Here is a 7334-nt window from a genome sequence, read left to right as displayed (position 1 = left end):
TTCCTATACTCTCAAGTGTTTTTTAGTAAGAATGGATGTTGGATGTTATCAAATGCTTTTTCTGCATATATTGAGATGTTCATATAGTTTTTGTTAATTTGGTTATTGATATAGTCAATTATGCTAATAGTTTTCCTAATATTGAACCAGCCCTGCATTCCTGGTATAAATCCTACTTGGTCATGGTGTATTATCCTGGGGATGATTTTCTGAAATCTTTTTGCTAATATTTTATTTAAAACTTTAGAATCAATATTCATTAGGGAGATTGGTCTATATTTCTTTCTCTGTTTTCCTACTTGGTTTAGGTATCAGTATCATGTCTGTGTCATAAAAGGAATTTGGTAGGAGTCCTTCATTCCCTATTTTTTCAAATAGTTTATATAACATTGGAGTTAATTGTTCTTTAAATATTTGGTAGAATTCATATGTAAATCCATTTGGTTCTGGGGATTTTTTCTTAGGGAGTTGATTAATAGATTATTCTATTTCTTTTTCTAAAATGAGACTATTTGCTTTCCCTTCCTCTCAAGATGGCCGACAAAAAACCCCAAAAGGCACCAAAGGAAAAGAAAATAAAAAAAGGAAAAAAAGGAAAAGAAAAACAAAAAGGAAGATGCATCCGAAAAGGTGGTGAAAAAGCCTCGAAAGCATTGCAGTAGGAACCCAGTTCTGGCTCGAGGAATCGGCAAATACTCCAGGTCTACCATGTATTCCCGCCGAGCCATGTACAAACGAAAATACGCTGCACCAAAAACCCGGATTGAAAGGAAAAAGAGTGAGAGGGTGCCGGCCACTATCTCCAAACCGGTTGGCGGCGATAAGAATGGAGGAACCCGAGTGGTAAAGATTCGCAAGATGCCTAGGTATTACCCTACTGAGGACGTGCCCAGAAAGCTGCTAAGTCATGGCAAAAAGCCCTTCAGCCAGCATATGAGGAGACTTCACTCTAGCATCACCCCCAGGCACCGTCCTGATCATGCTCACTGGCCGCCACAGGGGCAAGCGAGTGGTTTTCCTGAAGCAGCTGTCTAGTGGCTTGCTACTCGTGACTGGACCTCTGACCATCAACTGTGTTCCTCTGTGAAGGACCCATCAGAAATTTGTCATTGCCACCTCCACCAGGGTTAACCTTTCTGGTGTAAAGATTCCAAATCATCTGTAAAGATTCCAAATCATCTTACTGATGCCTACTTCAAGAAGAGGCGGCTCCGCAAACCTCGACACCAAGAAGGAGAGATTTTTGACACAGAAAAAGAGAAATGTGAGATTACAGAGCAGCGCAAGGCTGATCAGAAAGCAGTAGATTCTCAGATCCTGCCCAAAATCAAGAAAATTTCTCAGCTCCGTGGCTATCTGAAGTCTGTATTTTCACTCTCCAATGGAGTTTATCCTCACAAACTGGTGTTTTAAATGCCTTGCAGAGAACTCTTATTAAAATATTTGGAATAACTAAAAAATAATAATAATAATAAAAAAATAAAATGAGACTATTTAAGGAATTTACGCCTCCTCTGTTAATCAGGGAAGCCTATATTCTTGAAGGTAGTAATCCATTTCACTTAGGTTATCAAATTTATTGGCATAAAGTCAAGCAAACAAACTCTTAATTATTGCTCTCATTTTCTCTTCATTGGTGGAAAGTTCTCCCTTTTCATTTTTAAGACTAACAATTTGATTTTCCTCTTTCCTTTTTCTAATCAGATTTATCAAAAATTTATCTATTTTATTGTTTTTTTCATAAAACCAACTCTTAGTTTTATTTATTAATTCAATAGTTTTTTTTTCTTTCAATTTTTATCAATTTCTCCTTTTAATTTTAGAATTTCAAGTTTAGTATTTGATTGGGGGTTTTTAATTTGGTCTTTTTTTTAGCTTTTTAAGTTGCAAGCCCAATTTATTGATCCTCTCGTTCTCTATTTTATTCAAGTAAGCCTCTAGAGATATAAAGTTACCCCTTATTACCCCTTTGGCTGCATCCCACAAATTTTTGCATGTTGTCTCATTGTTGTCATTCTCTTGGGTGAAATTATTAATTGTGCCTATGATTTGCTGTTTCACCCATTCATTCTTTAGGATAAGATTATTTTGTTTCCAATTACTTTTTGGTCTATTTACTTCTAGCTTTTTGTTGAATGTAGTTTTTATTGAATTGTGGTCTAAAAAGAATGCATTTACTATTTCTGCCTTCCTGCACTTAATTTTGAGGTTTTTATGTCCTAATAGATGGTCAATTTTTGTATATGTTCCATGAACTGCTGAGAAGAAAGTGTACTCCTTTCTGTCTCCATTCAATTCCAAAGATGTATCATACCTAACTTTTCTAATATTCTATTTACCTCTTTAACTTATTTTTTATTTGTTTTGTGGTTTGATTTATCTAGTTCTGAGAGTACAAGGTTGAGATCTCCCACTATTATAGTTCTGCTGTCTATTTCTTCTTGCAACTTCTCCTTTAGGAAGTTAGATGCTATACCACTTGGTGCATATATGTTTAGTATTGATATTACTTCATTGTCTGTACTGCCCTTTAGCAAGATATAGTTTCCTTCCTTACCTCTTTTAATTAGATCAATTTTTGTTTTTGCTTGATCTGAGATAAGGATGGCTAGCCCTGCTTTTTTTACTTCACCTGAAGCATAATAGATTCTGCTTCAGCCTTTTACCTTTACTCTGTTTGTATCTCCCTGCTTTAAATGTGTTTCCTGTAAGCAACATATTGTAGGGTTTTGGTTTTTAATCTAATCTGCTATCTTCCTCCACTTTATGGGAAAGTTCATCTCATTCACATTTACAGTTAAAATTACTAATTCTGACAACAATACTATATGATGATCAATTCTGATGGACGTAGCCCTCTTCAACAATGAAATGAACCAAATCAGTTCCAATAGAGCAGTAAAGAACTGAACCAGCTATACCCACCGAAAGAATTCTGGGAGATGACTATGAACCACTACATAGAACTCCCAATCCCTCTATTTTTGTCCACCTGTAGTTTTTATTTCTTTCACAGGCTAATTGTACACTATTTCAAAGTCCGACTCTTTTTGTACAGCAAAATAACTGTTTAGGCATGTATACATATATTGTATTTAACTTATACTTTAACATATTTAACATGTATGGGTCAACCTGCTATCTGGGGGAAGGGGTGGGGGAAAGGAGGGAAAAAGTTGGAACAAAAGGATTTGCAACTGTCAATGCTGAAAAATTACCTATATATATATCTTGTAAATAAAAAGCTATAATAAAAAATTAAAAATAAATAAATAAAAATACTAATTCTGTATTTCCTACCATCTTATTATCCCTAGATTATGCTTTTCTTTTTCTTACACCCCCCCAAGTATTAAACTTATGGGCACCACTTGCCTCACACAGCCCTCTCTCTTTAGAATCCCTTCCACCCCCTTTTGAATCCCCTCCTCTTTCTTATACCTTTCCCTTATTACTCCTTTCCTTCTTCCTTTTCTTCTCCCACTTTTTAATGAGGTGAGAGCAGTTTCTCTGTAAACCAAATAAGTCAATTATTTTCTCTTTGAGCCAAATCTGATGAAAATAAGATTCACACAATGTTCCTCCTCCTCCCTAAATTCCCCCAGATATAATAGGTTTCCTTTGCCTCTTCATGGGATGTAGTTTCCCTCTTTTTATCTCCCCTTTTCCTTTTTTCTGATACTATCCCCTTTCCATTTCTACTTCCCATTTTTATATTATATCAGTAAAATCAAATTATACATGCACTCTTTATGTATGTCCATACCAGAAAAACAGTTCTCAAGAGTTCTTTTTACCTTTTTCTGCTTCTCTTGAGTCCTATAGTTGGAGGTCAATTTCTAGTTTTTTCATTAGAAACAGATGGAATTCACCTGTTTTACTAAATGTCCATCTTCAGGGCAGCTAGGTGGCACAGTGGATAGACCACCAACCCTGAATTCAGGAGGACCCGAGTTCAAATGTGTTCTCAGACACTTCCTAGCTGTGTGACCCTGGGCAAGTCCCTTAACCCCAGCCTCAGGAAAAAAAAAATGTCCATGCTCAGTTTAGCTGGATAGTTTATTCTTGGATGCATTCCAAGTTCTTTTGCCTTTCAGAATAGCAGATTCCAGGCTCTTTGATCCTTTAATGTGGAAGCAGCTAGATCCTGAGTGATCCTTATTGTGGCTCCTGGGTATTTAAATTTTTTTTTTTTTTTCTGGCTGCTTGTAATATTTTTTCCTTAGTCTGATAGTTCTGAAATTTAGTCAAAATATTCCTATTTATTTTAGGGTCTCTTTCCAAAGGTGTTCATTGAATTCTTTCAATGCCTATTTTACCTTCAATTACCTCTGGCCAGTTCTCTTTGATGATTTCCTGTAAAATAGTGTCTAAGCTCTTCTTTTCATCATAATTTTCAGGAAGTGCAATGATCCTCAGATTATCTCTTCTAGATCTATTTTCCAGATCTGTTGTTTTTCCAAGTAGATATTTAATATTTTTTTGGTTTTGCTTGACTGATTCTTGATGTCTCAAGCATTAACATTTTTTAACACTAATACTCATCATTGACTCTTAGTGAACCTGACAACCATTAGCATTTGTTTTCCCATAGTAACAGCTCCCTTTCTCATTCTACCTTCCTATGTGGTAGGCTAAATTTCTATTCCCAGTTTAGTGGGTGTTCTTTCTTTGAGCTAGTTCTAATAAGTGTAAGGTACTCACTCTACTCAAACTTCTCCCACCTTCCCCTCCATTATAAAAAATCTTTCATGCTTCTTTTATGTAAGATAATTTACCCCATTCTACATCTCCCTTTTCCTTTCTCCCAACACATTTTTCTTTGTTATTACTTAATTTTGTTTTTTAAGATAATCATCCTATACAACTCACACTCATGCCCTCTGTCTATGTATACTCCTTTTAACTTCCCTAAAAATGAGAAAGATTTTAGAACTTACAAGTTTCCTAATTCCATGTAGGAATATAAATAGTTTAACTTTATTATTTCTTTTATGATTTTTCTTTCCTGTTTACCTTTTTGTGCTTCTTTTGAGTTTTGTATTTGAAAGTCAAATTTCATATTTACCTCTAGTGTTTTTTTTTTTCATATGAAGTGCTTGAAAGTCTATTTCATTGAATATTCATTTTTCCCTCTGAAGGATTATATTGTTTTGCTAAGTAGGTAATGCTAGGTTGTAATTCTAGCTCTTTTCCCTCCATATGTCATATTTCAAATACTTCAATTCATTAATGTAAAAACTATTAAATCTTGTGTTATCCTGATTATGACTCCTTGATATTTGAATTGTTTCCTTTTGGCTGTTTGCAATATTTTCTCCTTAACCTGGCAGCTCTGAAACTTGCTTATAATATTCTTGGGAGTTTTCCTTTAGGGATCTCTTTCAGGAGGTGATGTATGGATTCTTTCAATTTCTATTTTGCCTTCTAGTTTTAGAATATTATAGAAGTTTTTCTCAACAATTTCTTGAAAGATGATATTTAGTCTGATTTTTTTATCATGGTTTCCAGGTAGATAATTCTCAAATTATCTCTACTGGATTTATTTTCCAGGTCAGATATTTTTAAAATAAGGGATTTCATTTTTTTTTAATATTTTTAAATTTTTTTGATTTTTCAAAATTGTGTCTTGCCTTATTGAGTCTTTCTTTAGTTTCCACTTGCCCAACTCTAATTTTTAAAGAATTATTTTCTTCAGTGAGTTTTTATACTTTCTTTCCCATTTGGCCTATTCTGTTTTTAAGGAATTGCTTTCTTCAGCAATTTTTGTGTCTTCTTTTCCAAATTGTTGATTCCTTTTTCATGATTTTCTTGAATCACTTTCAGTTCTCTCTCCAATTTCTATTCTAACTTTTTTACTTGATTTTAAAAATCTTTTTTGACCTTTTACATGGCCTAGAGCCAATTCATCTTTTTCTTTGAGGCTTTGGATATAGGAGTTTTAACTCTTTTGTCTTCTTCTGAATTTGTGTTTTCATTTATCCTGTCACCACAGTAACTTAATAGTCAGAATCTTTGGTGTTTATTCATTTTCCAGCTTATTTCTTGATTTTTAGTTCTATCCTAAAATGGGGCTCTGCTTCTGGAGTGGAGAAGGCACCATCCCAGGCTTCAGGGTTTTTTGTTTGTTTGTTTTTGTTTTTTTGTGCAGTTCTTTTCAGAGGCAATTCTGAGAACATGAAAGTTTTTGGTTCTTCCAAGGCTGTATGATCTAGGGGTGTTTACTACTTTTCAATATTGTACACTGGTCGTTGAGCAACTACAAGTACTCTTTTTTATCATGGAACTGTGACCAGAGTCCCTGCTCCCCTTCAGCTTCAAGATTTGGTGTGTTAATTCTCCTTCTTGCACTGGGACTGAGACCTAAGATTGCAATTTAAATCCAAGTATTGGTAATGAAACAAAGTCTTACCCCCGTGCCAGAAGAGACCCCCTACAAACTCATTCTGACCAGTTGTCCAACCCCCTTACCATCTGTGGGTTGAGAGTTCTACAAACTGCCACTGCTGCCACTGATTCAGTCACCCCCAAAGCTTGTATCTGGTTGCTGGGGAGTGCATTGGTACAGCCTGTACTCCATTCTCATCCTGGTGCAATGAACCTTTTCTATTTTTGTTCTATTGTTTTGATCTGGAAAATTGTTTCACTTCATTCTTTTGTTACTGCTGCTGCTCTAGAACTTATTTTGAGGTATTATTTAAGAGTATTTGGAGAAGTTCAGAGGAAACTTCTGTTAAGTCCCTGCTTTTTCTTCATCATCTTGGATCTGCCTCTCTAACATGGATTATTGATTCAAGGCATTCAGGTACTGAATCCACTATCACTTAGTCAATTCACTTATTCAATAATTATCTATTAAGCAAATACTATGTGCCAGGCACAATGCTAAGTATTAGGGACACAAAAAGATGCAAAAAACAATCCCTGTCCTCAAGCAGTTCACATCTCTGCATGTATATAACATGTATATATTACAACAGATTTGATCCAGATTTCCCCCTAAAATCTAGGCATTATTATTGTAATTTTAAGGAATTATTTTCTTCTTTTCCAATTATAGTTTTTTTTCTTTTTTCTTTTTTTTTTTTAATTTAATTTTTTTTTTATTCATTTTTCCAAATTATCCCCTCCCTCCCTCCACTCCCATCCCCCAATGACAGGTAATCCCATACATTTTACATGTGTTACAATATAACCTAGATACAATATATGTGTGTAAATACCATTTTCTTGTTGCACATTAATTATTAGCTTCCGAAGGTATAAGTAACCTGGGTAGATAGACAGTAGTGCTAACAATTTACATTCACTTCCCAGTGTTCCTTCTCTGGGTG

General features: G+C 34.7%; 1 pseudogene; it reads left to right on the top strand.

The window, feature by feature from the left end:
• Positions 1-615: 615 nt before the first annotated feature.
• Positions 616-1428, top strand: LOC141544059 (large ribosomal subunit protein eL6-like; annotated as a pseudogene).
• Positions 1429-7334: the final 5906 nt, after the last annotated feature.

Source organism: Sminthopsis crassicaudata, chromosome 5 (genome assembly GCF_048593235.1).
Source record: "Sminthopsis crassicaudata isolate SCR6 chromosome 5, ASM4859323v1, whole genome shotgun sequence".
Classification (NCBI taxonomy): domain Eukaryota; kingdom Metazoa; phylum Chordata; class Mammalia; order Dasyuromorphia; family Dasyuridae; genus Sminthopsis; species Sminthopsis crassicaudata.
Note: the sequence above shows the minus strand (reverse complement) of the source record. Positions and strands in the feature narration are given on the sequence as shown.